The 24,694-nt window shown below is 39.4% G+C and overlaps 1 long non-coding RNA gene and 1 pseudogene across 2 annotated transcripts in view; one reads left to right on the top strand and one right to left on the bottom strand.

Moving 5' to 3' along the window:
- LOC104972036 (uncharacterized) overlaps positions 1–24,694 on the top strand; it is a 554,511-nt gene that overhangs the window by 169,186 nt on the left and 360,631 nt on the right. For both annotated transcript variants that reach the window (XR_003034335.2, XR_003034336.2), the window contains exon 3: positions 21,601–21,691. This is a non-coding gene — a long non-coding RNA (uncharacterized lncRNA). The remainder of the gene's footprint in view (positions 1–21,600; positions 21,692–24,694) is intronic.
- Positions 7,995–8,977, bottom strand: LOC781229 (large ribosomal subunit protein eL31-like; annotated as a pseudogene).

Here is a 24,694-nt window from a genome sequence, read left to right as displayed (position 1 = left end):
GCCTACCTCCCGTGACCACAAACCTGATCTTTATTTTCTATCAGTTTGTTTATTTTTGCAATATAGTTGACCTATACTATGTTAGTTCTTATTACACAACAGTGATTTAATATTTCTGTACATTTCAAAATGATCACCATGGTAAATCTAATAGCCATCTTTCACCATATAAACATATAATTTTTGACTCTATTTGCCACATTGTACACTTCATACCTGTGACTTACTTGTTTTACAACTGGAAACTTGTATATCTTAATCTTCCTTACCTTTTTCTCTCCTTCCCTCACCTCCCACCCTCTGGCAGCCACTTGATCTCTGTGTCTATAAATCTCTTTCTGCTTTGTTATGTTGATTTATTTGTTTTACTTTTTAGATTTCAAAGATAAGAAAAATTGTTTTTGTCTTCCTTTTTAACTCACTTCACTTAGCATAATATCCTCTAGGGTATGTTGTCACAAAAGGAAAGATTATTTTTTATAGCTGACTAATATTCGATCATATATACACCATAAGCTACTTTATGCGATCATCTATTGATGGACACTTAGGCTACTGCCATATCTTGACTATTGTAAATAATGCACCAATAAACATAGGGATGCATATATCTTTTCTAGTTAGTGTTTTTGCTTTCTTTGGATTAATACTCAAGAGTAGAATTGCTGGATCATGTAGTAATTCTGGTTTTAATTTTTTGAGGAGTATCTATATTGTTTTCCATAGCAGCTGCACCATTATATTGCCAGTAACAGTACACCAGTATTCCTTTTTCTCCATATCATCACCAACACTTGTTCTTTTTTATCTTTTTTGATAATAGTCTTTCTGACAATTGTAAGGTGATAGCTCATTGTGGTTTTGGTTTACTTTTATTTGACGGTGAGTCATATTGAGCATCATTTCATGTGCCTGTTGGCCAACTGTGTGTTTTTGGAAAAGTGTGTAGTTTCTCTGCCTATTTTTAATTATTTTTTAATGTTGAGTTACATGAACTCTTTATATATTTGGTATATTGATTCCTCATTATATATAGTTTGCAAATATCTTCTCCCATTCAGTAAGCAGCCTTCTCCTTTTGTTGATAGATCATGGCATCCAGTCCCATCACTTCATAGTAAATAGATGGGGAAACAGTGGAAACAGTGGTTGACTATTTTTCTGGGCTCCAAAATCACTGCAAATGGTGATTGCAGCCATGAAATTGAAAGACACTTACTCCTTGGAAAGAAAGTTATGACCAACCTAGACAGCATATTGAAAAGCAGAGACATTACTTTGTCAACAAAGGTCCATCTAGTCAAGGCTATGGTTTTGCCAGTGGTCATGTATGGATGTGAGAATTGGACTATAAGGAAAGCTGAGCACTGAAGAATTGATGCTTTTGAACTGTGGTGTTGGGGAAGACTCTTGAGAGTCCCTTGGACTGCAAGGAGATCCAACCAGTCCATCCTAAAGGAAATCAGTCCTGAATATTCATTGGAAGAACTGATGTTGAAGCTGAAACTCCAATACTTTGGCCACCTGATGTGAAGAACTGACTCATTTGAAAAGACCCTGATCCTGGGAAAGATTGGGGGCAGGAGAAGGGGATGACAGAGGATAAGATGGTTGGATGGCATCACTGACTCAATGGACATGGGTTTGGGTGAACTCCGGAAGTTGGTGGTGGACAGGGAGGCCTGGTGTGCTGTGGTTCATGGGGTCACAAAGAGTCAGACATGACTGAGCGACTGAACTGAACTGACTGATTCACTGTGCAAAATCTTTTTAGTTTGATGTAGTCCCATTTGTTATTTTGCTTTTGTTGCCCTTGCCTTAGGAGACATATTCAAAAACTATTACTAAGACTGACGTCAAAGAGCATACTACCTGTGTTTTCTTCCATAAATTTTATGGCTTTAGGACTTGCATTTAAGTCTTTAAACCATTTGAATTAATTTTTGTATATGGTGCGAGAAATGTCCTAGTTTGACTCTTTTTCATGTAAATGTCTAGTTTTTCCAAGAGCATTTGTTAAAGAAGCTGCCTTTACCTCATTGTATTTTTTTGCATTTGTCATAGATTAATTGCCCATTTAAGTGTGGGTTCATTTCTGCACTCTTTATTTTGTTCCATAGAGCTGTGTGTCTGCTTTGTTGTTGTTTTTTTTTTTTTGCCAGTACCATATTGTTTGATTACTGTAGCTTTGTAGTATAGTTCACAATCAGGGAGCATGATACCTCCAGCTTTGTTCTTCTCTCTTGAGATTGTTTTGATCATTCAGTCTTTTGTGTTTCCATACAAACTCTGTGAAATATGCCATTGGTATTAATATTTTGAAATGGATTTTATTGAATCTTTAGATTGCTTTGGGTAGTATGGTCATTTTAACAATATTATTTTTCCAATCCATGAATACAGTAGATCCTTCTATCTGTACATCTTCAGTTTCTTTAACCAATGTCTTATAGTTTTCTGAATACAGCTGTTTTGCCTTCATAATTAGATTTATTCCTAGGTATTTTATTCTTTTTGATGTGATTATAAATGGAATTACTTTCTTAATTTCTTTTTCTGATAGTTTGTTGTTAGTATATAGAAATGTAACACATTTATGTATATTAATTTTGTATCCTGAAACTTTGTCAAATCCATTGATGAGCTCTCTTAGTTTCTTGGTGGTGTCTTTAGAATTTTCTATGTTAAATATTTTGTCATCTGCAAACAGTGACAGTTTCACTTCTTTCCAATTTGGATGCCTTCTATTATTTTTTCTTGTCTGATTGCTGGGGCTAGGACAGGATGGCTGATTACTGACACGTTATTATTAACTAACACTAGGGTTAACCTTTTCTGTTGTACAATTTCATAAGTTTTGACAAACAGATAATGTCAGGTATCCACCATTTTAGTATCATATAGGATAGTTTCACTGCCCTGAAAATCCTCTGTGCCCTAGCTCTGCATCACTTCCTCTCTCCCCCTGAACCTTGGCAACCACTGCTTTTTTTCTGTTTATATAGTTTTGCCTTTTTCAAAATGTCATGTAATTAGAATCATAAAGTATATAGTTTTGTCAAATTGCCTTCTTTCACTTAGAAATATGTATTAACGTTTAAATTTCCTTCATGTCTTTTAGATAGCTTCCTCTTCTCATCCTATCTCCCCTCCCTTCTTTTTTTTCACTGATGGAGTTTATTTTAAAAAACAGATTTAGGTTCGGAAAAATTGACTGAAAAGTACAAAGAGTTTCCATATACCTCTCTATCCCTGCCACCCCCCAACCACACACGCTCACACAGTTTCCCCTATTATTAACATCTTGCATTCGTGTAGTACATCCCACTATGTTCCATTTATTCGTCTGTCTCCCCCGAGTCCTTGGCGATACGGGCCTTTTACTGACTCCATAGTTTGAGGCTACACTTAGAACCATTTCAGATTTTTATTCTTTTTGTTGTCTTCATGATTCTAGATAATGTACTGTAGTGCTGTTTATTGATTTATCAAATTGTGCACCATCTACTGACTTCCTATATGAAGACGAGATGTAGTTCACTTATACTACCTCTCTTCTCTCTCCTCTCCTCTTCTTCAGGTATACTTATATTACTGAATTCCTATCTGTATTACTGTTTTAGTCAGAGGCCAACCAGAAAATGATTCATTATAGGTATCTAAACAGTTACTAGGTGATGGGAGATCCCAGAGCAAAAAATGATGGTGACCAGGAATCACCAGAGTATCACCAGAAAATCACCAAGTATCACCAGAAAGTGTTTCTACCCCAGGGCTAGAGAAATAAAGAATTGTGCCTGGTAGGAACTGGGATCACAGGAGAAGGGGCTGCCCAGAAAGGAGCTAGATTCTGGGCTTATTCCTCCCTTCCTTTCTGCAGTCAAACCACTGTTCGACAAACTACACTGGAAGCCAGTTGGCAAAGAACCTAGGAAATATAGTTTGTAGGAGAAATGCAGAAACTGGATCTGAGGGCAAAAAGGCATAATGGATGAAGTTCAAATGTGTATTAGTCAGGGTTCTACAAAGAAACAGTATAAATGTGAATTAGCTCACACCATTATGGAGGCTGAGAAGTCCAGACCCAGGAAGCCAATGGTATAGTTCTAGTCTAAATCTGAAGGCCCCAAAAGCAGGAGATTGATAGTGTAATTTCCATTTCAAGTCTAAGTCTGAAGGTATGAGAAAACCAATATTTTGAAGAAAGTCAGGCAGAGACAGTGAATTCTTTCTTACTCAGTCTTTTACTCTACTGAACTCTTTAACAGATTAGATGAGGCCCACTGAGCTATTTTAAATCCTAAAATATGATGCTCTTAAAGTGCTGCACTCAATATAAAAGCAAATTTGGAATACTCAGCAGTGGCCAGAGGATTAGAAAAGGTCAGTTTTCATTCTAATCCCAAAGGAGGGAAATGCCAAAGAATGTTCAAACTACCTCACAATTGCACTCATTTCACATGCTAGCAAGGTAATGCTCAAAATCTTTCAAGCTAGGCTCCAACAGTCCGAGGACTGAGAACTTCCAGATGTACAAGCTGGATTTAGAAAAGGCAGAGGAACTGGAGATCAATTTGCCAACATCTGTTGGATCATAGAAAAAGCAAGGGAATTCCAGAAAAAAATCTATTTCTGTTTCATCAGCTATGCTAAAGCCTTTCACTGTGTGGATCACAACAAACCGGAAAATTCTGAAAGAGATGGGAATACCAGACCACCTTACCTGCCTCCTGAGAAACCTGTATGCAGGTCAAGAAGCAACAGTTAGGACCAGACATGGAACAATTTTAATGATTCAAAACTGGGAAAGTAGTACATCAAAGCTGTATATTGTCACCCTGCTTATTTAACTTATATGCAGAGTACATCATGTGAAATGCCAGGCTGGATGAATCCCAAGCTGGAATCAAGATTGCCAGGAGAAATATCAATAACCTCAGATATGCAGGCGACACCACCCTTCTGGCAGAAAGCAAAGAGGAACTAAAGAGCCTCTTGAAGGTGAAAGAGAAGAGTGAAAATCAGCTTAAAATTCAGCATTTAAAAAACAAAGATCACGGCATCCAGTCCCATCACCTCATGGCGAATAGATGGGGGGAAAATGGAAACAGTGACAAATTTTATTTTCTTGGGCTCCAAAATCACTGTGGACAGTGACTGTAGCCATGAAATTAAAAGACACTTGCTCCTTGGAAGAAAAGCTGTAACAAACCTATTACAAAGCAGAGACATCACTTTGCCAACAGAAGTTGGTCTAGTCAAAGCTATGGTTTTTCCAGTAGTCATGTACAGTTGTGAGCATTGGACCACAAAGAAGGCTGGAGGCCAAAGAATTGATGCTTTCAAAATGCGGTGTTGCAGAAGACTCTTGAGAGTCTCTTAAATGGCAAGGAGATCAAACCAGTCAATCCTAAAGGAAATCAGTCCTGAATATTCATAGGAAGGACTGATGCTGAAGTTAAAGCTCCAATACATTGGCCACCTGATGCAAAGAGCCGACTCATTGGAAAAGACCCTGATTCTGGGAAGGATTGAGGGCAGGAGGAGAAGGGGGCAGCAGAGGATAAGATGGTTGGATGGCATCATTGACTCAATGGACATGAGTTTGAGCAAACTCCAGGAGATAATGAAGGCAGTGGAGGCTTGGCTTGCTGCAGTCCATGGGGTCACAAGGAGTCAGATACGACTGAATGACTGAACAGCAACACTGACATTTCAGAGGGCAGTCTGCTTTACTCTGTCTACTTATTCAGTGTTACTCTTATCCAGAAACATCACCACAGATGCACCAGGAATAATGTTTAAACAAATATCTGGGCCCTCTGTGGCCTAGCCAAGTTGAAACATAAAATTAACCATCACATTATGTAATTTTAAGCTAGGTACTTAAATCTCTTACTTGTTCTATCATTTTTTACTTCCTACATTGTAAGGTTTCTCCTTTATCCTTTGTGCATTTTTTATTTCTCCTCCACCTAGTATCAGCTTTGTACTTCTTTCATTGTTGTTAGCATTTTATTCTTCCCTGCAATCAAGTCTTTTTTTTTAATTGTGCAGAGTTTAATTTTAAAAATTGAAAACCTGTAAATGGTTTCTGTTCTTATGACTGTGTAAATAGCATTCAAATCTTAGAATTACTAATCCATGTTTGCAACACTTGTACCTCTTGAATGAGGACATCCTTAGTGTCAAGGTGAAATGGATTCTTTTTCACTATATACCATCAGTGCTTTAAAACATGCCATATTTTGGTTGGTTCATTCAGACTAAGACCATCTTGTGGATATTTTTCTTTTTTTGGCCTCCAAGCTTTTTTAATAAGAGATTTTTCTGTTATCTTGGTCTGTTTCAGTGTCTAAGGTCTCAATTGTGCCAGTGAATGGATTATCTGGAGGTGTCCCCACTCCCTATTTTCATAGAAGAATAGTATATTACACCTCCAAGTGGCCCCCAGCTTCACTACTGTCATCAATAGGGCTTCAAAAGGGGATCTCTTTATGATGTTTATTTCATGTCAGTGGTATAAACACCTTGCCTTCAGGTTGAATTTAGCAGATTTTGTTAGTAACCTTTAAGAAGTTACTGTTGAGCTTTCGCTTCATGTAAACCAGGACTAAAAACACCTCATGGGGCCACTACAAGTAAGGGAACAAAAAAGGAACTATACATGTTTTATTGACTATGCCAAAGCCTTTGACTGTGTGGATCACAATAAACTGTGGAAAATTCTGAAAGAGATGGGTATACCAGACCACCTGACTGGCCTCTTGAGAAACTTATATGCAGGTCAGGAAGGAACAGTTAGAACTGGACATGGAACAACAGACTGGTTCCAAATGGGAAAAGGAGTATGTCAAGGCTGTATATTGTCACCCTGCTTATTTAACTTCTATGCAGAGTACATCATGAGAACTGCTGGGCTGGAAGAAACACAAGCTGGAATCAAGATTGCCAGGAGAAATATCAGTAACCTCAGATATGCAGATGACACCACCCTTATGGCAGAAAGTGAAGAGGAACTAAAAAGCCTGTTGATGAAAGTGAAAGAGGAGAGTGAAAAAGTTGACTTAAAGCTCAACATTCAGAAAACGAAGATCATGGCATCTGGTCCCATCACTTCATGGCAAATAGATGGGGAAACAGTGGAAACAGCGTCAGACTTTATTTTCTGGGGCTCCAAAATCACTGCAGATGGTGATTACAGCTATGAAATTAAAAGACGCTTACTCCTTGGAAGGAAAGTTATGACCAACCTAGATAGCATATTCAAAAGCAGAGACATTACTTTGCCAACAAAGGTCCGTCTAGTCAAGGCTATGGTTTTTCCAGTGGTCATGTATGGATGTGAGAGTTGGACTGTGAAGAAGGCTGAGTGCCGAAGAATTGATGCTTTTGAACTGTGGTGTTAGAGAAGACTCTTGAGAGTCCCTTGGCCTGCAAGGAGATCAACCAGTCCATTCTGAAGGAGATCAGTCCTGGGTGTTCATTGTAAGGTGATGCTGAAGCTGAAACTCCTGTACTTTGGCCACCTCATGTGAAGAGTTGACTCATTGGAAAAGACTCTGATGCTGGGAGGGATTGAGGGCAGAAGGAGAAGGGGACGACAGAGGATGAGATGGCTGGATGGCATCACTGACTCGATGGATGTGAGTCTGAGTGAACTCCAGAAATTGGTGATAGGGAGGCCTGGTGTGCTGCGATTCATGGGGTCACAAAGAGTCGGACACGACTTAGTGACTGAACTGAACTGAACTGAACATGTTTAATTAAATCTATGAAATATATCATTTTAGTTTGTTAAAATGTGAAAAATAGCAGTTAACTTCTACATGCCAGTTTCTGGAAAACTGTTTATCTTAAAATCAACAAGACATGCGTGTAAAAGCATTAACATTAATACCCCATGGTGTCCCGACTATAGTTGGGATAGTCATTCTCAAGCCAGGTTGCACTTCAAAAACACCTTAGAACACCTGCCTAGTTCCTGTCCAAATATTCAGAAACTCCAGTGACTGGGGAGAAGAGGTCCAAGCACAGTACTTAGGAAACTCTCCAGATGATCCTGTAACTGGAAACTGCTTAAAGATATGCAAGCCTTTATGTTGGAACTTGAAAAGGAAAATCAAGATATGAAGGCAGTTCTATAACTTTATTCAACAATCACAGTTAATTCTTTTCCACATTAACTGTCTGTGGATTTTTAAAAGTGATGACAGACAGGTATGTAGGTAACCAACATATAAAGCTTGTTTGGTCAGTCTTCATCCTCGTTACTTTTTCTGGACGACCACATATGGTTACAGTATGGGACATTCCTTATTCCTTTGGCCCAGTAGAGCCTGGTATCAATGTGTACATCTGGAGTTCCTATCTCCTTCGTGGCAAATTTCTGGATTTCTTTACGTGCCCAAGGGGTCTGCTTCTTGAAGCCCACTCCATGGATGCACTTGTGAATTTTGGTTGTATATTTTCTAGTCACCACCTTGTTGATGGAGGACCAGCTTCTTCTTTTCACCAACCTCCTTTTCAGGAGCCATCTTGCTGGGCCCTGGTTGGGCCCAGCGATTTTCCATCTTATGGGTATATTTTTTTTATTTTCCTTGATTTTCTAACTGCTCTTTGTTTCCTTGCACTCTTTTAATGTTCTTAGATCATGCTATCTATGAAGTCATCTTCTTTTCCTCCTAGAGTTGACTCATTTCTTCTCTTCTCCTGCCCCAGTTTATTACACTGATGATGATAGTCCTGCTTCTTAGCTTTCATCCTGAAGATTTCCCTCGCTGCTGTCCTGATTTGATCCCATGTTTCATGGTAACATGACTTCCTGGAAAGATAGGGAGTGTTTAAGATCATGGGCTCTAGAGTCAGACAGACTGCCCAGGCTTAGATCTTAGTTCTACAACTTACCAATAACATAGGTAACTTATTTGGCTCCTTTATACCTCAATCTCCTATTCTATAAGGTAGTAATAGTATATTCTTCATAGGATTGTTGTGTGGTTAAACGGAATAATACACGAACAAGACTCAGCACAGTGCCTGGCATAAAATAAGCACTTAGTAAATGTTAGCTATTATTAATTATCTGCTTTATTTATTTCTCTTCTCCATCTTTTGCTAGAGTACATCCACAGTTGACTTCCTAATCATGAGTGAATACAAATATTCTGAGGTTTTGCGAATCTGAAATATCTTTATTCTGCTCTCGCACTTAATTGACAGTTTTGACAAGTTTAGAATTCTAGGTTGTGATGACTCATTGCCTACATAACCCCAGATTTTAACACTGTTGGAACTATCATATCTACTTTCTATAGTATTTCTGACTCATATTTTCACTTTTACCTTATTTTATTCTTTTGAAATGATTCACTAAGTTCAACTCACACTCAAAGCAAGGGGAACTAGGCCCCACTCTTGGAGAACCTAAGAGAACGTGTGAACATATTTTAAGCCAACATGGTCTGCCCTCTGGTACCAAATTATTTACGTTCATCTGACATGCAAAATATCCTTAGCTCATAATAAGCATCCTCAAAGTCCCAGACCTTTATAACATCAGCTCAGTGTCCAGGATGCTTCATCTAAATTAGGTCCAAGTATGAATGAGGCTCCTCAGGTGCAATTTTTTTTTAACCTAAAAAAAATTTTTTTGACCCTGCTGCAGTGCATGTGGGATCTTAGTTCCCAGACCAGGGATCAAACCCACACTCCCTGCACTGGAAGGGCCAAGTCTTAACCACTGGACCACCAGGGAAGTTCTCTCAGGGGCATTTTCTTAAGCATAGGTCCTTGAGTACACTTCCTCTCAATCCAAATACTGCAACTTAAAGGTACAACCAACACAGGCATAGACTAATCAGAATAGACACTGCTTTTCAAAAAGAAGGAAGTGAAGAGGTACTCAAAGGTCACTGATCCATAGCAAATCTGAAATTCAGCTGGACACAGGTTGACTCTTCCTTCATTGGGATGCAAAGCCTGAGAATCATTTCCCATAGTTCCAGCTCTACCCTCTGGGCTGTTGAGTTCATCCTTGGAGTCATTTTTCCTTTTTTGTGTAGGATAGCCTATATGTGCAGCTGCATAGTTGTCTCAGTCTACTAAATAACTGTAGTAATTTGTGGCTGCAAAGCACTCATTCCTGTACTGTCTCCATGCTTTTAAGCAAGCTCTTCTCTATGCTGGGCTTCTGCTAAGACTCATGAGTAACAACATTCTTCTCGACTACCAGTTATATAGTAACATACAGTTTACTTTGCTTTATGAAAGTATGCTTATATTGCAGAATATTTGGATTGACTGGATCACAATAAACTGTGGAAAATTCTGAAAGAGATGGGAATACCAGGCCACCTGACCTGCCTCTTGAGAAACCTGTATGCAGGTCAGGAAGCAACAGTTAGAACTGGCCATGGAACAACAGACTGGTTCCAAATAGGAAAAGGAGTACGTCAAAGCTGTATATTGTCACCCTGCTTATTTAACTTATATGCAGAGTACATTATGAGAAACGCTGGGCTGGAAGAAACACAAGTTGGAATCGAGATTTCCGGGAGAAATATCAATAACCTCAGATATGCAGATGACACCACCCTTATGGCAGAAAGTGAAGAGGAACTAAAAAGTCTGTTGATGAAAGTGAAAGTGGAGAGTGGAAAAAGTTGGCTTAAAGTTCAGCATTCAGAAAACAAAGATCATGGCATCCAGTCCCATCACTTTATGGGAAATAGATGGGGAAACAGTGGAAACAGTGTCAGACTTTGTTTTTTTTTGGCTCCAAAATCACTGCAGATGGTGACTGCAGCCATGAAATTAAAAGACGCTTACTCCTTGGAAGGAAAGTTATGACCAACCTAGATAGCATATTCAAAAGCAGAGACATTCCCTTGCCAACAAAGGTCCATCTAGTCAAGGCTATGGTTTTTCCAGTGGTCATGTATGGATGTGAGAGTTGGACTGTGAAGAAGGCTGAGCGCCGAAGAATTGATGCTTTTGAACTGTGGTGTTGGAGAAGACTCTTGAGAGTCCCTTGCCCTGCAAGGAGATCCAACCAATCCATCCTAAAGGAGATCAGTCCTGGGTGTTTATTGGAAGAACTGATGCTAAAGCTGAAACTCCAGTACTTTGGCCACCTCATGTGAAGAGTTGACTCATTGGAAAAGACTCTGATGCTGGGAGGGATTGGGGGCAGGAGGAGAAGGGGACAACAGAGGATGAGATGGCTGGATGGCATCATTGACTCGATGGACATGAGTCTGAGTGAACTCTGGCAGTTGGTGATGGACAGGGAGGCCTGGCGTGCTGCGATTCAGGGGGTCGCAAAGAGTCAGACACGACTGAGTGACTGAACTGAACTGAACTGAACTGAATACTCTAATTCCTTTAGGAGACTTTCCTGGCATCTTTTCTCAAATGTCATCTGTTCAATTCTGTTCTTAATAATTTTGTCTTTGATAAGGGCTGTATCATTAATGTTATCTGTACTAATAAAATATGAAACTATATTTCAGTGGTATTCACTAAAATGCAAGTAGTATCAGTCAGAAGTGCATTCAGCTACAAGGAAACAGAAAGCCTGCCACCAGTGACTTAAACAAAGAGAGAGATGTTCTTGGCACACTTGGGTTTGTCTGCTTTTCTCTATTTTTCTCATCTCCCAGCCCCATCAGCAGTGAGAATCTGATTAGTCTGTAAGTCTCTAGCAGGTATGAACATAGACTATCTCACTGGATAACCCTTTGTGCTGTGCTGTGACTAGGATAAGAGGGTTAGTTCTGACAGAAGCATCTGGTTTGTGGGGCCATAGAACAGTGTCTGTGCACCTCTTTTGAAAGAGGCAGGATAAATTTCAAGCACTCAGGGGCTTTACTGCTCCTTGAAGGCAGATGTATTTTTGGTCATCTTCATCCATTTACCAAACTAACATAAACTTTATGGTAAAGAAAGTGGGGTTTGTGTGTCCTTTGTAAAGTGGAATTCTTGTCCTAGTTTTGAGTATTTTACCAATAATTTGTGGGTTTCCTAAAAATATAGGAGTTGGACCTTAGAATCTCAGCACTTTGTGGTTCTGATGGGCGTGGGAGTGGGAGGGTTAGATCATACTCTGAGAAACTCTGCCTTAGAAAGTTTTATCCCTTTAGATTTTCAAAGCATTGTATGCAACCTGGTTAGCAAAGCTCTGGAAAGTAAGTTTATAAGTATAAATTTAGTGCTTTTTTTGAGATCTGAATCTTAGTCTCCACCTTTTCCTTACCTTTCAATGTTTTTCACTTCAGGTCTTTACTTCCTTTGCATTATTCCATTAGGCATTTGACCAAACTTACCAAATAAACTTTTCCTCAAATTGAATATGAACATTTGGAAGAGCACTGACAAGTTCAGTATCCAAATATTTTATGATCTCTGGTAGGAGTTGGTTCTCTCTGTGGAAGATAAATAAATAAATTAATGTCTTTTTTTGGTCCCAAGTGAAAATATCTTCTTTATTGATTGGCAAATAAATGTGCAATGAAACATGCTAGACAGTACAGGGAGGAACAAGATTCCATTTGTGCCATCAAAAAAAAAAGAGATAAACTATTTTTACTTGATTAGTGAGGATAAGATGTGCTTTAAGAATAAAAGGAAGACAGACATAAGATCAGATAAAAGGTAAACAATAAGATATTTTTTCCCCTAGGGCAACAAGGGCAACAATTAGATATACCATAGTCTGTAAGTTTTGTAATAAAAACGTTGCTGCTAATAAGATTATATGAGTTATCTTTAAAATTTTTGCTTTGTGTAGTCTGTTATTCCTTTGTTCTTCAAAGCTGAAGACATTTCTTCTCTCTGCTTTTAACATGAAATTAAGAGATATTTCCCCTCTGTATTTCCTTCTTGCCATGTTAAAGCTGAGCTTTAAAAAAAGTCTTTTGTGTATTAATTCTTTTCTTTCCATCCTTTGTACAAAACCAAAGAGATTGGGAATAATGTTTACTGTTGTTAACCCAAGCCCAGTGAACTTAAATCATCATAGAAGGACGAGACTTTGAGTTCCGTTTGTAGCCCTTGGGCAAAATTCTGTGGAAATCGTCCATACATAGTGGAGACCCTGCCTCTGTAAGGAACTGTCTGATTGGACCTCAGATATTGCTTTTTCTAGAAACCTAGGAGTTTAGGGGATGGGAGGATTGGTGGATAGAGATTGAGTCTTTGCAGAATACTCTCTCTTGGTTTACTTGAAGCCAGCTGAGCTGAAGGAAGTTCTATTAATATCTTGGAAGGGCTTGGATCAGCAGGACTTGGCCCTCAGTGGTTCTGGAATTAATGAAAAATATACCCATGAGAACCCATGTGAAGGGTGCCTCCAGAAGTCTAAAAGGGACTCGTTCTTTTATTATTATTATTATTATTAAGTAAACAGTCTTGGGGGATATTTACTTTACCCTTGTGTGTCAAGTACTTGTTTACACAAATAATGTTGTGATGACCTCCTTGCTAGGTCTCTCTCTCCCCTTCTGGACCATGAATTCCTCATTGACAGGGCTCATCTTTTTATCATTACAGTCAGTCAGTCATTCAGTCAGTCAGTTCAGTCGCTCAGTAGTGTCTGACTCTTTGCAACCCCATGAGCCTCAGCATGCCAGGCCTCTCTGTCCATCACCAACTCCCGGAGTCCACCCAAACCCATGTCCATTGACACGGTAATGCCATCCAACCATCTCATCCTCTGTCGTCCCCTTCTCCTCCTGCCCTCAATGTTTCCCAGCATCAGAGTCTTTTCAGATGAGTCAGTTCTTTGCATCAGGTGGCCAAAGTATTGGAGTTTCAGCTTCAACATCAGTTCTTCCAATAAACACCCAGGACTGATCTCCTTTAGGATGGACTGGTTGGATCTCCATGCAGTCCAAGGGACTCTCAAGAGTCTTCTGCAACAGCACAGTTCAAAAGCATCAATTCTTCAGCACTCAGCTTTATTTATAGTCCAACTCTCACATCCATACATGAGCACTGGAAAAACCATAGCCTTGATTAGACAGACCTTTGTTGGCAAAGGAATGTCTCTTCTTTTTAATATGCTGTCTAGGTTGGTCATAACTTTCCTTCCAAGGAGTAAGCGTTTTTTAATTTCATGGTGGCAATCACCATCTGCAGTGATTTGGAGCCCAGAAAAATAAAGTCAGCCACTGTTTCCACTGTTTCCCCATCTATTTGCCATGAAGTGATGGGACCAGATGCCTTGATTTTAGTTTTCTGAATGTTGAGCTTTAAGCCAACTCTTTCACTCTCCTCTTTCACTTTCATCAAGAGGCTCTTTAGTTCTTCTTCACTTTCTGCCATAAGCGTGGTGTCATCTGCATATCTGAGGTTATTGATATTTCTCCTGGCAATCTTGATTCCAGCTTGTGCTTCTTCGAGCCCACATTTCTCATGATGTACTCTGAATATAAGTTAAATAAGCAGGGTGACAATATACACTCCTTTTCCTATTGTACTCCTTTTCCTATTTGGAACCAGTCTGTTGTTCCATGGCCAGTTCTAACTGTTGCTTCCTGACCTGCATACAGGTTTCTCAGGAGGCAGGTCAAATGGTCTGCTATTCTCATCTCTTTCAGAATTTTCCACAGTTTTTGAGATCCACACAGTCAAAGGCTTTGGCATAGTCAATAAAGCAGAAATAGATGTTTTTCTGGAATTCTCTTGCTTTTTTGATGATCCAGTGGATGTTGGCAATTTGATCTCTGGTTCCTCTGCCTTTTCTAAAACCAGCTTGAATATCTGGAAGTTCACGGTTCACATATTGCTGAAGCCTGGCTTGGAGAATTATGAGCATTACTTTACTAGCACGTGAGTTCCGTGCAATTGTGTGGTAGTTTGAGCATTCTTTGGCATTGCCTTTCTTTGGGATTGGAATGAAAACTGACCTTTTCCAGTCCTGTGGCCACTGCTGAGATTGAGAAATTTGTTGGCATATTGTGGTCAGCACTTTCACAGCGTCATCTTTCAGGATTTGAAATGGCTCAACTGGAATTCCATCACCTCCACTAGCTTTGTTTGTAGTGATGCTTCCTAAGGCCCACTTGACTTCACAGTCCAGGATGTCTGACTCTAGGTGAGTGATCACACCATTGTGATTATCTGGGTTGTGAAGATCTTTTTTGTACAGTTCTTCTGTGTATTCTTGCCACCTCTTCTTAATATCTTCTGCTTCTGTTAGGTCCATACTATTTCTGTCTTTATTGCCCATCATTACATGAAATGTTCCCTTGGTAGCTCTAATCTTTCCCATTCTATTGTTTTCCTCTATTTCTTTGCATTGATCACTGAGGAAGGTTTTCTTATCTCTCCTTGCTATTCATTGGAACTCTGCATTCAGATGTTTATGTCTTTCCCTTTCTCTTTTGCTTTTTGCTTCTCTTCTTTTCACAGGTATTTGTAAGTCCTCCTCAGACAGCCATTTTGCTTTTTTGCATTTCTTTTTCTTGGGGATGGTCTTGATTCCTGTCTACTGTACAATGTCATGAACCTCCATCCATAGTTCATCAGGAACTCTATCAGATCTAAGCCCTTAAATCTATTTCTCACTTCCACTGTATAATCATAAGGGATTTAATTTAGGTCATACCTGAATGTTCCAGAGGTTTTCTCCACTTTGTTCAATTTCAGTCTGTATTTGGCAATAAGGAGTTCATGATCCAAAGCACAGTCAGCTCCCATTCTTGTTTTTGCTGACTGTATAGAGCTTCTCCATCTTTGGCTGCAAAGAATATAATCAATCTGATTTTGGTGTCAACCTGACAGAATGTGGTCCACTGGAGAAGGGAATGGCAAACCACTTCAGTATTCTTGCCTTGAGAACCCCATGAACAGTATGAAAAGGCAAAAAGATAGGACACTGAAAGATGAACTCCCCAGGTCGGTAGGTGTCCAATATGCTACTGGAGATCAGTGGAGAAATAACTCCAGAAAGAATGAAGGGATGGAGCCAAAGTGAAAACAACACCCAGTTGTGAATGAGACTGGTGATGGAAGCAGGGTTCAATTCTGTAAAGAGCAATATTGCATAGGAACCTGGAATGTTAGGTCCATGAATCAAGGCAAATTGGAAGTGGTCAAACAGGAGATGACAAGAGTGAACATTGACATTCTAGGAATCAGTGAACTAAGATGGACTGGAATGGGTGAATTTAACTCAGATGACCATTATATCTACTACTGTGGGCAGGAATCCCTTAGAAGAAATGGAGTAGCCATCATGGCTAACAAAAGAGCCTGAAATGCAGTACTTGCATGCAATCTCAAAAATGAGAGAATGATCTCTGTTCGTTTCCAAGGCAAACCATTCAATATCATGGTAACCCAAGTCTATGCCCCAACCAGTAACGCTGAAGAAGCTGAAGTTAAACGGTCCTATGAAGACCTACAAGACCTTTTAAAACTAACACCCAAAAAAGATGTCCTTTTCATTATAGGGGACTGGAATGCAAAAGTAGGAAGTCAAGAAACACCTGGAGTAACAGGCAAATTTGGCCTTGGAGTACAGAATGAAGCAGGGCAAAGGCTAATAGTGTTCTGCCAAGAGAACACACTGGTCATAGCAAATACCCTCTTCCAATAACACAAGAGAAAACTCTACACATGGACATCATTACAGTAGCTCCAGTTATGTATTCAGTAGATACTGAACGAATGCATTGTGATTCTGGAGTTCTGATGAACTGAGAACACCGGCTACCAAATTTTACAGAACTACTGCATTGATTCAGTTCATGTTTAACAGAAGCCATCGTGATGGAAATATATGTGTACATGTTTATACCATATACAGAGAGAGTTGATATATGTAGACATACAAAATGCATAAGTATATATATGTGTGTGTATGCATTTTCTTTACAGAAATCTATGTAATAAACTTTGGATGAATTCCTAGAATTTTGTGATCAAATGAATTGGCTGAAAACTTTGATCTCTTATGATGTTACTTGCAGCCCAATACTACCTAGTAATCACCATAAAGGCAGCATAGTGTAGTGGTTAAGAGGGTGGCCTCTGGAACCAGGCTGCCAGAGTTCCAGAATCCTGCCTTCCCTTCTGACCAGGAGCATACCTTTGGGCAAACTCCTTAATCTCTCTGTTCTTCAGCTGTAAAAGCAGATGCAATATAGTACCTACTTCACAGAGCTCTTAAAAGAATCAAGTGAGGTGACACAGGTAAAATGCTGAGTTGTGCCTACAACTTGACTAGGTTTGAGTTAATAAATGTTAGCTTTTATTGGTACTAATGTAAAAAACAAAGTCAGAGTTAGCTCATTTGAAAGTTTCATATTGGCATGTGTTGAAAGCAAAGAACAGCTGCAGTACATAAAACAGCATATGAGAGTCAAACTTATTTGGGAGAAGGAGGTCAGATTCACTAACAATACTAAAAGTACAAATCTAGGAGAAATGGTCAGAGGAAGAGAGGATACTAGAAGTAACAAATTAACTTTGATTGAATTCCTCCCAGCAATTATTTACAAATTGAATGACTAATTTGCAATATTTACTGTTGCAAAAACTGTTGCAAAGACTGTTCTATGCATTTTATTTTTTTTTCAAGCAAACATAACAGTCCTGTGAAATAGGCATCATCATTATAGACGAATAAACTAAAGCTTAGAAAGGTTAAGAAATTTGCCAAGTATCACACATCACTGCGACAGAGCCAAGATTTGAACCTACACTTGTTGGGTTTAGCTTTCTCCACTCATCTTTATAAACATATTTGGAGGAAGTGAAATAAATTAGTCACCCCTAGAGGAATCAACTATAGGACTGTGAAATCTCAAGGTGGAAAAAACTCAATTTCAAAACCCTGTTTTGTTCACCTTTGTATTTCTCCTGGTGTACAGCAGAGATGTTCAGTGTTTGCAAAATGGATAAGTTATGAATGAATGAACAAAGCATGAATTCCTTACTCCTATGATTAGATTGTCTTGTTTGGCTGAGGATCTCAGGGCAATCTGGCTGACATGAAAGGCATTTTGTATGTGCCTCTTCTTCTAAATGTCGTAAGCAAGTGAAAGAGGTTATTTAATATAACAGTTGTCTTAAATGACTTGTAAGCCAGTAAAAAAAAAAAAAAAAAAAACCCACAGACTTCATGAATGTAACCACAAGGAGTCATATAGAGTTTAAACCCTTCCTCCTCCACCCCTCCCCAAGTTGTGATCCTAGCGCCTCTCTGTGTTGGAATCCTGCAGGCCCACTGCAGACACCTCTTCCAATTCATGGTGGAAGCAGCTCTGTTGGACTACTACCACATGACAATGTGGGTGGGGTTGCAAGTATATTCAAATTCCCTTTTATCTCCTAAACACCTTCATAAGGTTTAAATCTGAGGTTTTACTTACACTGCAGAGCTGACAAAACAAGACAAAATGGAATAATGGACACAGAATTGGATACACAGAAATAAGGACAAGGTATATGGGAGTAAGTAGAGAGAAGAAAGGGCGAGCAGGCACCCAGAGAGTCTTCAAATGGAAGTTCAAATTCTAGCAAAGATGGAGAGTTGGTCCTTGCTTCTTTTTTATACCAGAACTCCTGGTAGTCATGCACTATCTACTTCCCAGCTGAAGGGTGGGTCAGCTGCTCCTGCATCACGTGGGAAAGCACCGCCCAGCAAACATGCTCATTCTCTTGCCCTGTAATGCTTTCCCTCCGGCTGTTATTGCTAAAAGGACCTGTTTTTCTCATACTAAAACAGGTGGGTGGACCTCTGCTGAACTGTGCTTCCTTGCTTCTTCTCTGTTCATTGACCCACCCATGGGTTTATTCAGACATTCAACAAAAATTTATCGAGGACCTCTTTGTGCCAGGATCTGTCCTAGAGGTAAACCCCGCCCCCCAGGCACTGATAGGCTGGTGGGCAATTCTCCTGATCTGTGCTTGCAGCTACTACATAGGTGAGGTCCCTCTGTAGCTTTCTTTTTCATTGTTATCTGGCAGGGATCTGCCTGCTGCTTTTCTTTCATTATGTACAGGGTGGAATTCAGCACTTTGGGGATATGACTATTATAGTGAAGGGACTCCTGGATGTGTCTATTTGGTGAATTGCAAGCATTTTTTTCAGAAGCTATTTTACTTTTGAGCAAGTTTTTTTTTTTTTTTAATCCTATAAACTCATTCTGACTCAGGCCAATGTCTGGGGGAGGGCTGGAGCCAGAGCGGGGCCTACTTAACTCTGCCCCCGTACTCCCTGGTGTTGGGCTAGATATTTTAAACAAGGCAAAACAAACCAGAAGGAGCTCATCAAAAGTCCTAAGGGAATGAAAAACATTCTGTGGCTTTTTTGTGGAAGCATTTAGTCAAGGGACACAATTGTTGGATGAGTCCCCATGCTGGAGGGCTCTTTATTCTGCTTAAAGGGCAGGCACCCTGGACCTTGAAAGTTGCGACTCAGAGCAAGCTCTGCAAACAGCCTTGCCCAGTCCATCCATTTTCCTGTTTCAGCCCAGAGAGCCATAGTGCCTGCCCAGCCTTGCTCAGCTAGTGAATAGGGTACAGCTGGGATGAGAATCATCACAGTCTGTTCTCAGTCCAGCGTCTTTTTCTGCCAGTCCATTTGCCTGACTTAGCCCTTCTTGGACTTTTATTGTGTTTTGCCATAGAAATCAAATACTAGGTAGGTTTCTCAGGTAGCTGGAGCTGGGGGAAGGAGCTGTGTCAGCAGGTTGGTTGAGAGGCAGGGAGACCTGGAAGAAGATGCTAAAAGATCAGGAGCGTGGATGGGGGCCTGTACTCTGCCTCTTTCCATTTTGCTCCAGGCTGATCTCAATGAGGATGTCTGGGCAGCCTGCTCCTGAGTGCAGGTGGAGTTTCATGCATTGGTGATGGCCTAGGGTAGGTTCCTGGCAGTCTGTGGGAAATAAGTGTGTGTGTGTGTGTGTGTGTGTATCTGAGAGAAGAGAAGAGGATCACAGTGCAAGGATGTAATATTTATTCTGGTTGCCTGTTCAAGTCATTTTCAAATGTTTCAAAATTTTTTTTTAATTTAATTTTATTTTTTAACTTTACAATATTGTATTGGTTTTGCCATATATCAAAATGAATCTGCCACAGGTATACATGTGTTCCCCATCCTGAACCCTCCTCCCTCCTCCTTCCCCATAGCATCCCTCTGAGTTGTCCCATTCCACCAGCCCCAAGCATCCAGTATCGCTCATCGAACCTGGACTGGCAACTCATTTCATATATGATATTATACATATTTCAATACCATTCTCCCAAATCATCCCACCCTCTCTCTCTACCACAGAGTCCAAAAGACTGTTCTATACATCAGCGTCTCTTTTGCTGTCTCGTATACAGGGTTATTGTTACCATCTTTCTAAATTCTATATATATGCGTTAGTATACTGTATTGGTGTTTTTCCTTCTGGCTTACTTCACTCTGTATAATAGGCTCCAGTTTCATCCACCTCATTAGAACTGATTCAAATGTATTCTTTTTAATGGCTGAGTAATACTCCATTGTGTATATATACCATAGCTTTCTTATCCATTCATCTGCTGATGGACATCTAGGTTGCTTCCATGTCCTGGCTATTATAAACAGTGCTGCGATGAACATTGGGGTACACGTGTCTCTTTCAATTCTGGTTTCCTCAGTGTGTATGCCCAGCAGTGGGATTACTGGATCATAAGGCAGTTCTATTTCACCTTTTAAGCATTTTTCTTTAAATAAGTTCTAAATACTATTAATAGTAAATAACAGTTGAAATTGATGTTCATTTCTACTAAAAATTTCTTCTAAATATATATATTTTTTAATTTTAGAAGTTGAATTTGGTGTCCTCTGAATCCTAGATGATATAATGAAATATTAAAGATGGTTTGGAATGGGAGATTGGGATTGACATATATACACTACTATGTATAAAATAGATAACTAACAAGAACCTACTCAGTGCTCTATGGTGACCTAAATGGGAGGGAAATTCAAAAAGAAGGGATATATTTATTCATATATTTCTGATTCACTTTGCTGGACAGAAGAAACTAACACAACATTGTGAAGTAACTCTACTCCAAAAAAAAACTAAAAAAAAAAAAAAAAAAGACAAAAAACTAATCCACCAGAAATAGTGAAAGTTTTAATTTATTCAGTTCACCTGGAAAAAAAATTATCTAACTATCTTTGAAAATATAGAAAATCTGTGGTTATGTTGAGTAATAAATATTATATAATCTGTATTTAATTATTGCTGCTGAGTCACTTCAGTTGTGTCCGACTCTGTGCGACCCCATAGATGGCAGCCTACCAGGATGCCCCGTCCCTGGGATTCTCCAGGCAGGAACACTGGAGTGGGTTGCCATTTCCTTCTCCAATGCATGAAAGTGAAAAGTGAAAGTGAAGTCGCTCAGTCATGTCTGACCCTCAGTGAGACCATGGACTGCAGCCTTCTGGGCTCCTCCATCCATGGGATTTTCCAGGCAAGAGTACTGAAGTGGGGTGTCATTGCCTTCTCCGATTTAATTATTAGGTTAATAAATAAACTTCACCTGTAAGTTTTAAAAAATGGTTTGGAATGAAACCTTTATTGATGTGATTTTGGATTCATTTCACAGGTCAAACATTCTGGCAGGAGGCATTTGCAATGTACAGTCAAGTGAATTATCCCAGCCGATGTGGAATAGAGAGCAAGGCAGGAAGGATGTGGTGAGTACAGAGAGTGTAAGGCTTAGAAGCTGAATTCACTGTCAGCACAACTACCAACCCACTGTGAGGATTTGGGTAAATCAGGGTTCTTTCTATTCTGAAGTTTCATGATACAAGTTCTACATGAATTCTGTACAATCAAAATTCATGCCTGCATGAATAATTCAGAAAAGAGGGTTTCAGATGGAGCTATTTAGACAGACATTGTTCATCTTTCAAGTCAGTGATGGAAAATGATTAGAACTCCAGAATCATATGTCTGAGGTTCAGAAATTTTATTCATTCTTCGTGAGGACATTTTGATACTGGATTTAATGTAGTCCAGGTTTAAGTTCCTTGGACAGGTTTAGGTCCTTGGACAGCTAGGAGATCCAACCAGTCCATCCTAAAGGAAATCAGTCCTGAATATTCTTTGGAAAGACTGATGCTGAAGCTGAAACTCCAATACTTTGGCCACCTGATGTAAAGAACTGACTCATTGAAAAAGACCCTGATGCTGGGAAAGATTGTAGGCAGGAGGAGAAGGGGATGATAGATGATGAGATGGTTGGATGGCATCACCAATTCAATGGACATGAATTTGAGTGAACTCTGGGAGCTGGTGATGGACAGGGAGGCCCGGCGTGCTACAATCCATGGGGTCACAAAAATCCGACATGACCGAGTGACTGAACTGAACTGAGCTTTTGTTCTTTTATTTTTGTCCTTTTTTAGCTAAAATTTTAGTTATCTTAGTTATGTTTATCTTAGTTATAGTAGAGCTAATGTCTGAATAGAGAGACATCATTGGAAAATTAATAAGGTTTTTCCATTTCCATTGTAAAGTATAGTCATTGATTCATATAAAATGTGCCTTGATTATAGTGACCAACACATGAAAGAATATCAAGCCTAGGATTCTATTTTGGAATACAGGGTTTGTTACATTGAAAGATTATTATGAAAATTTCAACATTTTCACTCCTGATGGTTAAAAGGAGACATAACTTAATTGAAATAAATTATTGCTCTTGAAAATTTAAGTGTAAATCAGATTCTAATAAATTATTCTGCTAGTTGTCCTTCATTATGCAAAGTATTATAGATGGAAAAATGAATCCTCTTTCTTGAGAAAAAAATTTATTCAAGAGCTCTTTGATTAGAAAGAGCCCCTGGAAATTTCACCCAAAATCCTTTGTTCTGTAGATTTGTTCATTTTCTCACTACCTCTTAGACATTTTTCTCATGTTTTAGTTTGATGTTCTAGAACTGAGAGTTAGGTTGCTGCCTCCTCAAAATACTTTGAGGAAGTCTTTTCTTGTATGATTGTTCCATGTTCAAAAAACAGATATTTTTAAGATTTCTATTATAAACCCACTGTTATGATGATTGATATGTTAAGCTGTGTTTATCTGTTCTGGAGAGTAAACTGGCAATAAATATCCAGAACCTTAAGCTGCTGCTTATGCCCTTTGGCTCAGTAATTTCATGCCTAGAGTTTTGTCCTAATGCCATAATTAGAAATGAAAGGTGAAATTGGTATACAGAGATGCTTTTATAAAACTATACGTAAGAAAATTGGAAATAAGCAATGCTCAAAAATGGGATGGTAATTGAGCTATGATATACACACACAATGCTGGGAGAAATATCAGTAACCTCAGATATGCAGATGACACCACCCTTATGGCAGAAAGTGAAGAGGAACTAAAAAGCCTCTTGATGAAAGTGAAAGTGGAGAGTGAAAAAGTTGGCTTAAAGCTCTACATTCAGAAAACTAAGATCATGGCATCTGGTCCCATCCCTTCATGGCAAATAGATGGGGAAACAGTGGAAACAGTGAGAGACTTTATTTTTGGGGGCTCCAAAATCACTGCAGATGGTGATTGCAGCCATGAAATTAAAAGACGCTTACTCCTTGGAAGGAAAGTTATGACCAATCTAGATAGCATATTCAAAAGCAGAGACATTACTTTGCCAACAAAGGTCCATCTAGTCAAGGCTATGGTTTTTCCAGTGGTCATGTATGGATGTGAATTGGACTGTGAAGAAGGCTGAGTGCCGAAGAATTGATGCTTTTGAACTGTGGTGTTGGAGAAGACTCTTGAGAGTCCCTTGGACTGCAAGGAGATCCAATCAGTCTATTCTGAAGGAGATCAGCCCTGGGATTTCTTTGGAGGGAATGATGCTGAAGCTGAAACTCCAATACTTTGGCCACCTCATGCGAAGAGTTGACTCATTGGAAAAGACTCTGATGCTGGGAGGGATTGGGGGCAGGAGGAGAAGGGGACGACAGAGGATGAGATGGCTGGATGGCATCACTGACTCGATGGACGTGAGTCTGAGTGAACTCTGGGAGTTGGTGATGGACAGGGAGGCCTGGTGTGCTGCGATTCATGGGGTCGCAAAGAGTCGGAGACGACTGAGCGACTGAACTGAATTGAACTGAAGTCATATTGCCATAGCATTTTTAGTGCTCTGATGTTAACCAAAAAAGAGCAGCAGTATGTGAAGTTACATGGAAGACATATTCTGAAATTTTATTTTTTCAATCAAATACCTCAAAGTATTTTGAAGTATAATTTACATACAGAGGGTTTTCCCTTTACAGGTACATATCTTGATTCATTTTGACAAATATACATGTCATGTGATAACTACCACAATCAAGATATATACTACCACCCCCAAAAGCTTCTCTTGCCACTTTGTAATCAAGCCTTTCCCTCTACTCCCCATCCCTGCAAACTATAGTTTTGCATTTTCTAGAAACATCTAAATGGAATCACGCAGGATGTTGCCTTTTGCATCTGCTTCTTTCACCTCTGAGATTCATTCATATTGTGTGCTGTGAATCTGTGTTTTCACTTTTTATTGTGGAGCATCATTACAATGTGTGGACATAATCACAGTTTGTTCATTTACCAGTCCGTAGACATTGGGATTGTTTCCAGTTTCCATTATGCATCATTTGTTTACAGGACATAATGTTTTTACTTCTCTTAGGTAAACACTTTCAGAGAA

Source organism: Bos taurus, chromosome 4, assembly GCF_002263795.3.
Source record: "Bos taurus isolate L1 Dominette 01449 registration number 42190680 breed Hereford chromosome 4, ARS-UCD2.0, whole genome shotgun sequence".
In the NCBI taxonomy this organism is placed as follows: domain Eukaryota; kingdom Metazoa; phylum Chordata; class Mammalia; order Artiodactyla; family Bovidae; genus Bos; species Bos taurus.
The sequence above is the reverse complement of the archived record's forward strand: the minus strand, read 5'-3'. Positions and strand labels throughout refer to the sequence as shown.